Below are 13,507 nucleotides of genomic sequence, written 5' to 3'. Positions count from 1 at the left end.
GGCCAGGATAAGGGCTCGGTAAAACCATCATTATCAAGTTAGGTGTAATGTCCCCGGACACCGGTTCGCTCCACCAATACCAGGGCCTCGACGACAGAAAAACACAATGGTATCAGCATAAGGTACATTCGGATTAGTGGTAATACAACTCTATTTAATTGAAAACTCTCACTTAAGTAAAAAAGGAGGCAAGTGAAAGTCAAGATACCCTTTGGAGAACAAATAAAATATAATATGGGAAATAAATGGCTTACTGAGTCTCCATGCTGGAGCCACAGAGTACGTTCATTAAATTCTTATAAATAGCTGTTTTCTGTCACTGGAATACAAAAGTTGTGCTACCTCTTGGGTGTACATCTGTTAGCCTCTACAGCTCTCAACAGAAACTCTCAACAGAAACCAGATTCATTCTGAAGACAAAGAATATTAGTTTTATGAATCTCTTAGCAGAGTGGCTGTCCCCCCAAATGCAAGTACAAAATCTGTGCTGAGCCAACCTAAATGTCCTTGAGCCCAGATTTAACTCATGATTATGAATGGGAAGTGAGTAGGAGGGGGGGGACCGGCAGGAGATTCTTGACAGCTTGTGGAAAAATCGAGATGAGCGCCACACGCCAGAAACTGCTCGGAGAACCAGGCATGGGTTGCCACAGGTGAGGCGAAATGGAGGCTAAGAAGAGGGCCTAAGCCACAGCATTAGCAGCCTCCGCACCTGCTCCTAAAAGGGCACCCTGCGCGAACCCCCGCTCCCCCCGCCCCGCCCCGCCCCCAGCACAAAGAAACCATTCTGCGGGGTAAAAAATAAAAACTTGAGGGGCGCCTGGGTGGCGCAGTCGGTTAAGCGTCCGACTTCAGCCAGGTCACGATCTCGCGGTCCGTGAGTTCGAGCCCCGCGTCAGGCTCTGGGCTGATGGCTCAGAGCCTGGAGCCTGTTTCCCATTCTGTGTCTCCCTCTCTCTCTGCCCCTCCCTCGTTCATGCTCTGTCTCTCTCTGTCCCAAAAATAAATAAACGTTGAAAAAAAAAATTAAAAAAAAAAAACTTGAGAGAGATATTAGGATCCCGCAGCCTGCCGTAAAATGCTTTCCTTGAGCACAAGATGATTAATTAGGTGTCTATTCAAATAGCTCAAAGATAATCACGAAGTTGAGAATGCACGGGTATCGCCGCTCAACCTAGCAAAGCTTATTTCCTCTAATCACATCCTAAAAGTAAAGCCCAGGATGAGGGGGAGAAAACCAAATTAAATATGAAGATAAATAACAAACATCATCTATTAGCACTGCGCTTCATTTTTCAGTACGTATTGTGGCACTTGGAAAACAAGGCGTTCCTGGATCCTATCACCGCTGACCCCAGCGCATAACTAATTGGAGCTGACAAAATCCAAGCCAGACTCCAGAGGGGAAGCCCATGAAAAAAAAATGTTTGCATTAAATTTTGCAACAGCAAGTAACAGAGGTGTAAAGACAAATAACATTTACGAACTTGTTTAAGAAACTCATTTCAACAGTTATTTTCAAATAAGCAGCTTTCTTTCCTATTTTTAATTACAGCTCCCCAAGGACCCCTCACCCTTTCAGGTTCCCACAGAGCACCATTAATATAGTATAAGTAAATCTCATTAATTCAGGTCCTACCACCTTGGAATTTATAATAATTCGGACAGGGGCTGGACTGAAGTTTATCTTTGCGTGATCTATGAAAAAAAGATTTGCTACACAAATTAATAGAGTAACAAGATCTCAGGAGGGCTGTTTAAACAGTTCAGAAGTGTTTTAGAGCAATTCAGAAGCATTCATTTGCATATAATTATTATGCTAATTACAAATCATTCTTATCTATTCATTAAAGCAGATTCCCAAAGGACCACTAATTGTCAATAACTTGTTGGCCTAGTTTCTGTTACTGAATGTACCTCTGAGGAACAAAACTGCATTAAAAAATATTCTCTAATTCAGCCTTCTCATTAATCCTTACCGGCTTCCCACCAATGAATCCTAAAAGGCTAATTTTTAAACAACTGCACTCAGAACAGAGAAATGCAGTCAAACCTACAGGGCTGAAGAGAACACTTTTTTTGTGATCTTTTTAATCTCCTGGAGACCCTGCATAGAGATCTGGGGTGGGAGTAGCGGTGGGGCTGAGCATGGGAAGGGGGCAGAGGCTGTCAACAGAGCTCTATGCTAAAAGGTGGCCATAGCTTAGAATAGTCAGGCTAGGGCACAGCCAGGCTAGGGGCACAGTGGGCTGGGTGCCTCTTCCATTCTTTCAGAGACCGCCAACACTGTCACGCTTATGAAGGCAGACCCCGAAAGCCTTTGGAAGGCTACAAATTAATAGAGAAATAGAAAGAAATCAATTTCAGCCCTGAAAAGAAGTTGCAACCAAAAGCCTGATGTGACAGGGACACCTGGCTGGCTCAGTTGTTAGAGCGAGCGACTCTTGATCTAGCGGCCGTTAAATTTGAGCCCCATGCTACTTAAAAAAATAAATAAAAATAAAATGAAAGTAAAAAAAACAACAACAACAAAACAACCCTGAAGTGACAGACTCCATCTCCTCCTGCACACCTGCAGGGGAACCAGATAGTTGTGTTCTAGATGAGACTCGGGAAGGTGAGGTGCGGGGGAAAAGGAGTAAAGCCCTTGGCGGGCGGGAAAAGGGATTCCTGGATAGCCCAGGGCTGGTGGGCTACTCCTGAGCCCTGCCCTCAGATAAGTGGGCTACTGGTTTGGGTAAGCCTATGTTTCATGCACAAATATACAATATATTTGTTACTACCACCTATTTGCAGTTAAATACTGATTAGAGCATTTTAAAATGAATAACTCTTAATACTCTTGATACGAATGTTGAACATTACATTTTTAAAGATTAAATTGCAAATGCCTGAAATGTACGTAATATGTTCAGGAAAAGTCTTACTTAACACAAAATGTATTTATTTCTTAAATGACAACAGATCATAAAACCTATCATGTCAAATTCCTTAAACTAAAACCAGGGGAAAGCCCTAATGAATATTCAGGTGAGCCCTTTCCAGCAAAACGTCCATGTTGGTTTATGAGCTGACCTCAGACACAGCTGCTCCTAAGCCCCAGGACCCCCAGTTAACCCATTAGCACTAATTTAACAAACATTAAGTAGGAAATAATTGCAGGGAAACAATTTTTTTTTTTTTACAGCAAGAGCAAAATCCAATAACCAGCACTATTCTTGCTACTATGTTTGGAGAACTTGTTATATGCCAGGCACATGCATTCTCCCAGCTAACCGTCACAATGCTGGAACACAGGTGATCCCACCATTTCTGGGGGTGGAGAAGTGAAATCCCTTGCCCTTGCAGAGCAGACGGGCCAAGACTCAAGGCAGCTCTGTCAACAGCCTGGCCAACCACCACACTTTTGAATGCAAACATGTGATGTGATTTACGCTTTATCATCTGAGAGTACTCAAGTAATGAAGGGATCTTTGCTTCCCCTCTCCCTAAGAAAGAGTTACACTGCTGGGGTGCCTGGGTGCCTCAGTCGGTTGAGCGTCTGACTTTGGTTCAGGTCACGATCTCACGGCTCGTGAGTTTGAGCCCCAAGCCAGGCACAAGTCAGGCTCTGTGCTAACAGCCCAGAGTCTGGAGTCTGCTTCAGATTCTGTTTCCCTCACTCTTTGCCCCTCCCCAGCTCATGTGTGCGCGTGCTCTCGCTCTCTCTCTCTCTCAAAAATAAACATTAAAAAAAATTAAAAAAAAAAGAGTTGCACTGCTTTTAATAAAAAAAAGGGGGGTGGGAGGCTTTTATAAGGAATACACTTAAAAAAAAACTCGATTTGAAGCCATTTATGCGAATTTCTTTCAGCTGCTCAAAATGGCGTTTTCCCCCCAATCCAGAAACTGGAGCAACTCGACCTCACACCTCACCACCTCCACCGCCCCCCTACTTTTTTATTTTTAAAATATGGAAGAGATCAGAAGTAAACATTAAGTTAAGTTAACAGGTTTTAGTGAAAAAGCATTTTGTGCAAAATAGACTTGTATATGCAGATTTTTAAGGGAAATTTAAAAGTCCTTGCTAAGATTTAACCAAGCTTATGAACGAAGCAATATGTTATTTTCCCACAAGGGGGCACTGCCATGCAACTATGCCTTCAAATACACTAGGACATTCTCCAAATCCCTGGCTGGATGTAAATCTTCTAAGAGTTCCAAAAGTTGACCATGTAAGGGAGCAGAATAAAGTAGGGAACGTTTTTACATTTCTTTTCAATAAAAACCATGCCTATGTTTATTTGTATCTCCTTTAAGGATGGGGGGTAAACCTCTATAACTTACTACAAAAAGGATTTCGACAGTGGCTTGCTTCCCAGCATAGAAAAGGTGGGACAAGACGAGCATTTATTTGACAAGGGGAAATTTCTTAAGCAAATGCAAAATCACCGCTACCTTAAAAGCTATACTTGAGTTGTTTTGGTTTTTTCTCCCCCTCCCCCCCCCCCGAGTTCAAGGGGGCTACGATTACAGTGAGGAGCTGGGTCACACGTCTCCCCTCCTTACTCTGCACAGGCTTTAATAAGGAGCTCTTGGAGCTCTCGCACATACACCAAAGAGAAGTTTCTAACGCTTAGTCTACGTTCATTTTAACAGCAAAAGGAAGAGGTACTCTACTAGATCGAGTGTCTGCTCACGCCAAAGAGAACTGAAGCCGCATTTGGCAACCACAGGCTCTCCTTGGACTCGCTGGCTCTCAGTCACAAACTTCTAATAAACAAAAGCTCTTTTCAGGACTAAAGAATTAGGTAGCCCCTGCACAGCTCCGACAAGCAGAAAGCCCTTCTTAGGAAGCAAGCAGCTACAGCTGAAACAAAAGCAACATCTAGAATGCAGACCTTTTTGAAAAGCCGGGAGAGACGATGAAGTGAAGTAATGGTCGGTGCTGACTGCTATGGGTTATTATCCATCAAAGATTAATTTGGAAGGTCTATTAGGTTGACCCCAAAAATGTCATTTGTGTGGCTCAAAGCTGACAAATATGAACAATTTCACAAAGTTGGAGCTAATATTTAACTTTTTCTAGCCAGATTTCCTGTTTTTAGAAAAAATTTAATCTTTTAAAGATTACATAGAAAGCATAATTTATGATTCTTGCATTTCCTTAAAATTAATGAAGTTTTTGGGGCGCCTGGGTGGCGCAGTCGGTTAGGCGTCCGACTTCAGCCAGGTCACGATCTCGCGGTTCGTGAGTTCGAGCCCCGCGTCGGGCTCTGGGCTGATGGCTCAGAGCCTGGAGCCTGTTTCCGATTCTGTGTCTCCCTCCCTCTCTGCCCCTCCCCCGTTCATGCTCTGTCTCTCTCTGTCCCAAAAATGAATAAACGTTGAAAAAAAAAAAAAATTAATGAAGTTTTTTTCTAAAGGCAGTACAGTAAAGCATATGTTGCCAAGACTATGCACTCAAATGTGTAACATCTGGGCACTGTCCCACAGAATGCCTGATCAAAGAAAAAGATAGGCCCAAATCCTTCCTAGAGCACGAGAAACAAGCATTGCTTAAGGTGTGACCAAAACTTACATGCCTAAATAAACAAACCAAGTTTCATCAGCTTTCCAAGGCTGACATTCAGGAAAAAGTATCTTTAAAAAACAAAAAAACAAAAAAAACGGCAGTAACTAAACACAATATACACTCGTGGTTTAAAACAATTAAAAAGGGTCATTGTTCAGGGTGCCTGGGTGGCTCAGTTGGTTAAGCATCTGACTCTTGATTTTGGCTCAGGTCATGGTCTCACGGTTTGTGGCACTGAGCCCCACACTGGGCTCTGCGCTGGCAGCATGGAGCCTGCTCGGGATTCTATCTGTCCTGCTCTCTGCCCTCCCCGCTCCGCTCTCTAAAAAAATAAACTTAGAAGTGTCAGAATGTTACACACTCAAGGGAATGGTGCATTCAAAGTAAAAAGAGCTAAATGCATGGAAAAGCAAGTCTTAAATATTCATTTTTCAAAGGCAAATGGGATTCAGAAAACCAGGTACTGCTTAGCACATTTCTACTCTCAACTAAAACTGCCTACCAAAACATACCAAATAAATGCATCATAAACAAAGAACAAATGGCCAAGGCCAGAAAGAACAAGCAAAAAGCCCAAACTTGTTTCTCTGAACATCACAATCCTTAAAGGGATTACCATGGCTTAAGGGAGCAGTTTAGAAGAGCCCAACAATTCCATTATAATCTTTTGGTGTACAACTAAAATGGGCCAGAACTCTTCTTTTAGTAAAGTACAAAACTCCAAACCTCTAGGCTCTAGTCAGCCTTCGAACTCGGACTTTGGCTACAGCCTGGAGCCCAGCGCTGGTCTGTATCAGTTGTGTGGGTGGGGGTGGGGTGGGGGGAGGGGGGCGTCCTTTGGCACAGGGGCCCTTAGCACCACCACACTCACTACACAAGCAACCAACTCCAAGTCACTTAGGAACACTTTAATGTGTTTGCTGATTAAGAATCTTGCACTCCCTTCAGACAGATACAATTTCTCTTTATCTGGAAAAATATTTACCATACCAACACAGAGCAAACAGTGAGTTCCAAAAGATGTTAGCTAAGTGCACATAAGAGAAAACGTATGGTGCTCTCTGTAAGCGCCCACACCAAAAGACATCTTAGGGGCTCCAATCCTTTTTTGTTCTCTTGCACAGATGCAAACTTCCAAATATCCCAGCATCTAGCAGTTGCGGGAGGAGGTGACCCAGGCCACTAATGAAACTGCTATTTTGGGGAACCAGGGGAGATGGAAAGAACAGGTGGTTGATTGTTTGTTTTAAATAAATTAAGCATGCTCTTAACATATTGCAAAGGAAGGAACATCATATGGTGAGAAGATGCTCTAGAAAGACAAAAATAAGTCAGCAGCCCCACTTTTAAGTCCAGATTCCTCTTTCCAGTGCTTATGTGGCTCAGGGAAGTTACAGCACTTCCTCCTGGGCTCAAACTCCTTAACAGTGAAAATAAAGGCTGGGGTGAATGTTTTGGACCATGACCCTCAAAGAGTGCCCACTGTGCAATCTTCACTCTGTATCGTGTATACTTGAGCATGTCCCAAGTGTGAGCATGTACAGAAATCTCCTGGAGAGCTACGTGGAGCCCAGAGTGCTACCTGGACACTGACTGGGGAGGAAGCTAAAAATCTGCATTTCTAACAAGCTGTCCCTGGACAGACCAAGCTTGAAAGGAAAGGGACTTAAGCGTTTTGGCTGGAGTCCTAGCTAACGCACTGAGAGGCAGGCTTGGGAGTTAGTTACAAGGCTCCCCAGAAGGCCTCAGAAGCCCTGAAAAGAACCTCTTTGCTTCCAATGGTCAGAGAACTGGACCTGTGAGCAGATCCAGCCCACAACTGGGACTCCCACAAGTACAGACCTGCCCCCCTAGCCACGGTGGGGGGGGGGGGGGGGGGGGGGGGGTCTTCTCCAAAGGAAAACAAACAAGGGGGGTGAGGCCGAATGGGCTGGATTCCAGGAACTTCCAGGAAGGGTGAGCTGGACTGGCAGCCCACGCCCTCACCTGGGAGTGTCAGGGTCCCCTGGAGTGTGGAGGACCCCACTGTGACAAGGGAGTGGAGCCACGTGCTACTCCAGACGCTAGGCTGGAAAAGCTGCTGGGGAGAAGGGTTCTACTGCCAAGAGGTGGCCCAGAGGGCAGTCCAGACTTGAGCAGTGTGTGGGGACCCAAGGCCCAGAGCTCAGGATGTCCAGCTCTGTCAGGCAGGCATCAGGGCTGCAGAGCAGCTTCAAGTCACGACCTCCCCACCGCCCCCCAGGGGGGCATCTGCAAATGACAGGGACTGGGAGAAAAGGCGGAGAGTTGGGGTAAATCCGACGGGGCAGTTACACTCACAGGCAGGTCGGGATGAAGGGACTGAGGGTAATGAGTAACAAGAGGTTAAAAGGAAGGTCAGAAAGAACAAAAGAAAGAAGAGGCATGAAATCTGAGCTTTAGTTTAGGAGCACAAGCCTACTGGGTCACTCACATTCAAAGGGGCTCCTTCAAGCTCTCTAGGGAAGTCCCCGAGAAGAACCCCGAACCCCATCAGTCGGAGCACACCCTCCACATCCTTTCTGTGACCCAGACACAACCTGGTGTGGTGAAACACCACTACAGTCACAAAACTGGGCACGTCTTGGTTTTGAAATGCCTCATCTGGGAAAAATCTTTCACCACAAGTGGATACACTCCAACATGCTGAAATAGGAGGGAAAAAAAACTCATTCCCTCTTTATATGAGCTGCATTTTAACAGGGAATAGATCTGTACTTTTATACTACGTCTTCCAAACAATGCTTTCCTACAAGTATTCGCTTATTACTGACACTTAAAAAACAGATGTTCAACTAAGTCATTTTGAGACCTGTGAGCCTTAAAATCCTGATTTAAACACTACTTCTACTTAAATCAATTCTTGGAAATAACAATAAAGTCACAGCATATACTACAGAGGAAGCAGATACTACAGAGGAAGGCTGATACAGTCCTTTCTGGTTCCACATAAATACCTAAAAATGTGGTTCCAATTTCTTTCTGTTTTTTAAACCGTGCTCATTTTCTTTCAAATTACTTCCAAAAACGAAGGTCTCTCTGATGTTAATCGTGTGTACACTTCGGCTTACACTTTAAAGGGTCTTCCTCTCCTGGGAAGTGACTTTTGTATACAAATCATGAAAAGCTACTTAGACAAAGTGCTGGAGATGATTAAAAGGGGCCAGATTCACATTTATACCTTAAAAAAAAAAAAAAAAAAAAAAAAAAGCAGAAGCAGATGTCAACTGACTCATTTGTATATATTTTGGAAATGAGTTGAAGATATGCATGTGCATTTCATCAGGACATTTAAAGAAATCTCAACTTTTTTTTATTGTGGTTCTGTATCAACAACAACTGTAAAAATTAAAAAAAAAACATATACATATTCTGGTATCTTCCGTATGATAGAGAAAACCTTGATTCATTACAATGTGATCTAACTAAAACACTTTTCAATCTGACAGAAAGGTATTTGCTCATTCAGAAATGAATTTTTAGAACCGAGAGCATATCACCTACTTCATCACCTAAGATTAGTAAAGAAGGAACTAAAGCAGCATTTTGTTCATTCAATATTTGAATGATAAAAACATCAATTCCTCCAAACTGTCTTCTCCCCCTTCTTTTTTTTAGACAACACAAAGGAAAAAAATCTGCAAATTCTTTTTGATTCACCAAGCCTTTATTAAAAGTTCACTCAGTATCATGCACTGAGCATCTTGCTGGAAAGAAAGAGATGATGTCGTACCTCATCATCTCCTGGAAACACAGAGACGATGAGGTACAACAGAGTCTGGGCCCCCAAAGGGTACCCAATTTACTGTGGAATAGACGAAGGCTTTTCAGGAGCCATGCCAAGGTTAGAACTGAAATGGAAGAGGGGCTGGGACGGTGTGGGGATGGAGGAGGGGAGGGGGCTCAGGGATGTGTTCTCCTGGAATGGCTTGCCAAGCAGAAGGTAGCTTCGTTCTTAAGGGATGGAACACCTTAATACTTCACTACAATGCCTCTTTCCCCCAAAACAGGAAACCAGTTTTGAATAGTGGCCAAAGGAAACGGGGAGGGCGGAGAGGAGATGTTTATGCAGACATCCCAGAATCCTTAGCTTGTTTCATTAGGCAATCATGTATCTTCTAGGAAGCTACAGAGAATGGTGGCTATAGTAACAGTCCTATACAGACTTTCCATAAGTAATCAACAAAAAAAAGTGGATAAACCATATATTTATATATATGTATGTGAGTATGTGTGTGTGTGTGTATATATATGCAAATTACTGTGACCTTGGGTCAAATTCTTGTTCCTAGAGTTATTGTGACAATGTCACTCTTCAAATATGTAAATTATGTCAAAGGAGCCACTCAAATATTTAGTTACTCTGTGGGTCTTATCACATCCTTTCTGTGTACAGTGAGTACAGTTCATAAGCACAAGCAAAAAACAGCAAAGTCTACAACAAGAGTGATATATGAGCTGTCTGACACCAGCAACCCAGCAGAGTTGATCCTTAAAGTAATCAACAGTCACTCTGAATTAAACTGTCCAGGGCTGTATTTGTGTTAAATCCCCCTGCAGTGACAGAAACCCCCCACCAGGTGGAGTTAACAGTCAAGATTCACTTGCAAATTCTTGGGTTGGGTTTTTTTTTGTTTTTTTTTTTAAATAAAGCTGATTTTATTTACTTTTGAGAGAGCGTGCAGAAGCATGCATGCGTGAGTGAGGAGGGGCAGAGAGAAGAGAGAGAATCCTAAGCAGGCTCCACACCAGCAGCACAGAGCCTAACATGGAGCTCAATTCCACAAACTGAGATCATGACCTGAGCAGAAATCCAGTCAAACGCTTAACCGACTGAGCCACCCAGGCACCCCCCCAAATTCTTGGGTTTCCTGAACTCCCAACTATTTCACATTACTCCTGATTGGAGAGGAGACCTGGCTATTAATCCTCTCAAAATTACTAATTAACTGCTTTTATTTCTTTTAAAGCGTGTTAATAGGCAGGAAAGAAATTCAGTCATTCAAGAAGTTTTTAGAAAAACTAGCTCATTCAAGAAAAACCAGAGTTCATTACCAACCAGATGAAAATCATGGATTCAGTCAGACTGAGACCAAAACCTCCAGGGGTTAAGGTGCCACAGCCTGAACTCTTGAGAGATCACCACACCCTCACAAGGTCTCCCTACTAAAAATCCACATCGTTGGTCCATAGTTACTAAACTCTTGATTCTAGTGTTCACTTTAATCCTTGAAGAGCGAGGTTTAGGTACTAAAAATTGACCGATGGCATGGCAGACGTGTCCCAAGAGGACTCCCACAACGAGTCACACTCCTGTACAAGCTCCTCCCCCAAGCACTGGTGGAACCCATGACATGCTTCTCACCAGCAGACTACATATGTGCGGCACAAGGCTGGCACTCCTTCGATGAGGTTGCCTTCCCTGGCGGCCAAATTTGTGAGGCGTCGTGCAGCAACAGAAAACCGATACACTAAGCAAGAAGACGTCCCCCAACAGTTCGCTGCACACACGTCCGACAGACCTCGACTCTTCCACCCCGGTCCCCAGCCATCTGGCTCCCTCACCACCGTTCATGAAGGAATCACTACCGCCTTTCACTTTCTTCCCGACTGTCTCATACATGAGCAAGTACATGCATACAGATCTATTTTTCTCCCTTTTACGCTCTTACAAATGGAAGCATCCTATACGTACTCTTTTTTATCTTTCTCCCACATTACCTTGTGAAGGATTCCTGATCAGTACAAATAGAGCTCACTCCTCTTAATGATCAAACTGAACTCCACTAACAGGTGACCCATAAGGTTTTTAGTCCCTGTTGATGGAGAAACATTTAGACGTCAGACTGTTTCCAGTCATACGTTTATACCTCTGTCACTTCATACTGAGTAGGATCAATTCCTAGAAATGGAATCCTGCTGGGTCAAAGGGCGTGTACATTTGTAATTCCGCGAAACAGGCTGTGCCGATTTACACACCCAGGGGCAATGTAAGTGGGTGCCTGTTTCTTCTCCCTCCTTGCCAACCCAGGTGTCAAGTTAACATCAAACTGATTTTATAAAATGTCTTGACTCACAAAGATTAGTTTCATCATCATTCTCAAGCTCCTCGGGTTCACTCAACAAATGCTGATGAAGTCCTCACTCTGAAAAGGGGATGAGTTTGAGAACACGGAGACCAAGACACATCAATGAAACGAGTAAGAGCAGAAGGGTAGAGGATTCCAACGTGAACGAAATCTCCCTGGAAGAAATGCTGCCTGACCCTCAGGACACACAGGCCTCAGACAGAGAGGAAGGAGTAGCGGAAGGCAGAACAGAACAAACAGCGGGGAAACGAAGCCGGCAGCTCGACGAGTGACAAAGCGGGGCCTTGGCTCTGAAACGGAAGACTGGAAAATGGGTGGAAAGAACTCTGGATTGAGAGTCAGAATTTCCACTGCTGGCAGTGGTAAACGATCTTGGGAAAAGACTCGTTTACCTGGGCTTCAGTTTCCTGACTTGGAAAACAGGGTGGTTAGCCCCAAAATCAAACTTTCTGTGGCTGCAGAAGTGTGTGTTCAAAGTCCGTTTTATGGTGAAGACTAAGGTCAGACAGGCAGGACTATGCTGGGAGAGAGGGACAGAGGGAACTCCTCAGCCCCATGTTCTAGTCACTCCATCCTGACAGCCAGAGAAACTGGTGAGCTCCAAGAAATTCTTCGGATTACACAAAACACGGTCTGAAAGCAATGAGGCTGAGGTAGCTCAGGTCCCCTTCGACTCTAAAAACTATTCCAACTTTCCCCTCCGCGTCGGATAACGCACCTGCACCTCCACTTGCCTACAATGCCTTCATTCACTGACTACCTAGCATAGCTCAGGCACTGTTCAAGGAGCTGGGAAGACGACAGTTAAGAGTAAAAAAGACGCTTCCCTCCACGGTGCAATCTCTACTTAGGGAGAAGAGAAAAACAAACAAACTTACAATGTCAGAGTAATGAGGGTAAGAGAGAAAAAAGTAACGAGGGTGGGAGTAGCCTATTCCACCCATCAAATCGTACTTTTCCTCATGTTACGCCTCCTCCATTCGGTCTTCCCAGATTTTCGTCCTCACACACTGTTCTTCTCTCTGAAATCCTGCAGCACTTTGGGCCATGCATAAGGCTCTGCCGTTTGTTCACCGTTTCACTGCACTGGGCTGGTCTCAGTCAGATTGCAAGCCTCTGGGAGGTTCTGTACCACCCTGGACAGCTACTGCAGGGCTAGTCCAGCAGCACAGAGCAGGCACTCAGTACCTGTGGACTGCTAAGACAACGCTGTCATTTGAGAACTGCAAATGTGTACTTTTCCCAACACCACGGACCAGAATTTTTAAGGAACATGAAAGAGCAGAATCAAATGAACCAATCAAAACAGAAAACCAAAGTGGATCTGGTTAAGAAGTAAAGATGGCCAGGTGGTCCAGATGTTTGCATTAGACGCTAATCCTAGGACAAACATTAACTATTCATGGCCAAATAGATGGGGTGGAAGCTGAAGGGAGGGTGTCAGGGTGAATGTCTGTGCCTGAAGTGTGGAAAGAAGAAGAGTGGAAGAAAAGGGCAGACCCAGAGCCCCTGCCCCACTACGTCTCTTCCCTACCTCCTTGCTGGGATGGGCACCGGCCCCACAATTCACCCCCCGCCCACCAGGGCTTCACACACCCCTGGGTTTACAACTGCTCAGAGTATCCTCACCTCCCAGCACAGAGTTCCGTTCTCCCCTTTCACAGCAGTAAATGTGTATGTCAGGGTTCCTTTTGTGACGTCAAAAGGTCTGAGCATCCCTACATGGTATCAGCTGTATTTTTAGTATTCACAACTGACAAAACACATAAACAACTACTGTGACACAATGTCCACAGCAGCACCAGTTACAAGAGCCACAAGGTGGAAACAACCCAATGTCCATGCA

At 44.4% G+C, this 13,507-nt stretch overlaps 1 protein-coding gene across 2 annotated transcripts in view; it reads right to left on the bottom strand.

Moving 5' to 3' along the window:
• The window catches only part of PITPNB (phosphatidylinositol transfer protein beta), a 64,886-nt gene that overhangs the window by 25,738 nt on the left and 25,641 nt on the right, over positions 1-13,507 (bottom strand). The gene's annotated exons all lie outside the window — the stretch shown is intronic.

Source organism: Herpailurus yagouaroundi, unplaced genomic scaffold (assembly GCF_014898765.1).
Source record: "Herpailurus yagouaroundi ecotype Mexico unplaced genomic scaffold, PumYag 428, whole genome shotgun sequence".
NCBI classification, from domain to species: Eukaryota; Metazoa; Chordata; class Mammalia; order Carnivora; family Felidae; genus Herpailurus; species Herpailurus yagouaroundi.
Note: the sequence above shows the minus strand (reverse complement) of the source record. Positions and strands in the feature narration are given on the sequence as shown.